Source organism: Ammodytes marinus (assembly GCF_949987685.1).
Source record: "Ammodytes marinus genome assembly, chromosome: 23".
Taxonomy (NCBI): domain Eukaryota; kingdom Metazoa; phylum Chordata; class Actinopteri; order Uranoscopiformes; family Ammodytidae; genus Ammodytes; species Ammodytes marinus.
The window spans coordinates 22,883,205-22,885,704 of NC_137227.1; the positions used below are offsets into that span (position 1 = coordinate 22,883,205).

Consider the following 2,500-nt stretch of genomic DNA (forward strand, 5'->3'; position numbering starts at 1 on the left):
GTGTGTGACTCTCTGTGTGTGAGACTGTGTGTGTGACTCTGTCTGTGTGCGTGTGTGTGTGTGTGTATTTGTGGATCAAATCAATAAACTGAACTGAAGTTGCTTGGTTGTCTTCTTGTCATTATTGAAGGATTCCTCAGTAAACTCAGAGTTCAGTCATTACATGTATACAGCTGTTTCCTGACCTGGGATCTGTTTGGGATCAACTCATCTACTGGTGTTTAGGCAAGGCACGTTTATTTCTATAGCACAATTCAGACACAAGGCCATTCAAAGTGCTTAACAGGGGCAAGATTAGAATACATAATACACATTATAAAAGCAAATGAATAACATTTAAATGAAATAAAAATTACAGGTTAAAATGGAAACAGAAAAGTCTTCAGACTTGATTTAAAAGAAAAGAAAACATGTCTCGCGCTGTGTGAAATATCTCCCTGACTCCCTGTTGTTAACATGTTGCTCCACTGAACGCCTGGGAAGTGTTTAGTAACGTCTGGTTTGACATACGGCTGCCTGCCTGTCTCTCTCTCCCTGTCTCTCCCTCCCTCTTCTCCCTCCCTCTCCCCCTGTCTCCCTCCCTCCCTCCCTCTCTCTCTCTCCCTCCTTCCCTCCCTCCCTCCCTGTCTATCTGTCTGCCTGCCTGTCTCTCCCCCTGTCATACAGCTCCAGAAAGACAGACAGACAGACAGACAGGCGGACAGACAGACAGAGAGAGAGAGAGACAGACAGACAGACAGACAGACAGACAGAGACAGACAGACAGACAGAAGCAGATAGATTCTTTATTGATCCAAATGTGAAAGAGAAAGTAAAGTTTGTATGGAAACTGGGTCAAAGTTAATGGTTTGAAAATGAACTGATAAAAATGTGTCTGTCGTTACATTTACACCTCAGCGGCTGGAAGATTGTCACCAGTATAACCCAGTGCCTTACCTGTCTGTCTGTTTGTTTGCCTGTCTCTCTGTGTGTCTGTCTGTCTGTTTGCCTGCATGTCTGCCTGTCTGTCTGTTTACCTGTCTGTGTGTGTGTGTGTCTCCGCCTGTTTTTGTCTGTCTGTCTGTTTGTTTGCCTGTCTCTCTGTGTGTCTGTCTGTCTGTTTGCCTGCCTGTCTGTCTGTTTACCTGTCTGTGTGTGTGTGTGTCTCCGCCTGTTTTTGTCTGTCTGTCTCTGTCTGTCTGTGTGTCTGTCTGTCTGTCTGTCTCCAGTAAACGTGTTTCTTCATTCATGAATTAAAGTGATTTCAGATCAATATAATAATGAAGCAGCGCTGCCCTCTGCTGGTATAAATTATTTATTTATACAGGTGAAACTCATATTATTAGAATATCATGGAAAATGAATTGGAATTGAGGCAAGAATTCATTCAAAAGGGGCCCAAACCAAGTACTGAGTACATATGGATGATTATACTTTATAGAGGGCCGACATTTCTGTATTTAAAAACCTTTTTTTTATTGATTTTATGTAATATTTTAATTTTCTGAGATTGTGAATGTGGGGTTTTCATAAGCTGTAAGCCATAATAAATACAATTATAACAAATGAAGGCTTGACATATCTCACTTTACATGTAATGAGTTTATATAATATATTAGTTTCACCTTTAAAGTTGAATTACTGAAATAAATGAACTTTCGCACGATATTCTATTTTTTTGAGTTTCACCTGTACATACAAACTGTTCCTGACTGCTGGTGTGTCTCATACATATGAATCAAGTCAAACTTTGTCAATTCTTAAAATAGGGAAGACAGACAGACAGACATAATAATCTAAAGTTTTCTCTGACCCACGATGCAAATGGATCAATGAAATAGAATAAGATAAAGATAGACGATATTTACAGCAAATAAATATACAATATAAAACAGTATTTATAACATAGAAAGTAAAAAGTAAATTCATTAAATTGAACTGTGCGATAATCATATCAACTGGATGGGGATGATTGCTGCCTTCCCTCGGAGCCATAAGGCTCGTTCGACCTAACTTTCAGCTCGTCTGGAAAGTAGACGAGAGTAGCCGAGTGCAGTCGGGGGAGTGACGAAAATGCCTGACTGAAGCCGGACAGCTCCGAGTCGGAAGTAGCGTCCTTGTTGCGGATGCAGTTCGTTTTCTAGTTTTATTTTGAAGGCCTATTAGAAACATATTCGCAGGAGAGTCACACATGCTACAACCGATTAGAAGCAGAACACAACACAAAGACGAGTAAACACTTTAAAAGCGAGGGGCATTTTCAAAACAAGAAACGAGATATAAGCTAATATCCCCATTCCCCACACATCTTTATCTTTCTTGTTACTTTACTAGAACACCTACTTTTAAGTGATAAAGAATAATTTACAAGAATAATTTACAAATCCAAATAAAGGAGGTTTAGTATTTCTCCCTTCACATAACGAATATGATCGGCCTAAATAAAGAAGGTCTAAGAAAAGATCCCTTATTATTATTGTAGAGATGGATATGATGAACTGTATTATGATGTGTAACAAAC

The 2,500-nt window shown here is 39.4% G+C and overlaps 1 protein-coding gene across 1 annotated transcript in view; it reads left to right on the forward strand.

Moving 5' to 3' along the window:
- Nucleotides 1-73, forward strand: part of eif4e2rs1 (eukaryotic translation initiation factor 4E family member 2 related sequence 1) — a 9,665-nt gene extending 9,592 nt beyond the window's left edge. The window contains exon 8 of the mRNA XM_080052044.1: nt 1-73. This exon is cut by the window's left edge and continues 160 nt beyond it. The gene's annotated coding sequence lies outside the window, so the exon portion shown is untranslated.
- The last annotated feature ends 2,427 nt before the right edge of the window (nt 74-2,500 follow it).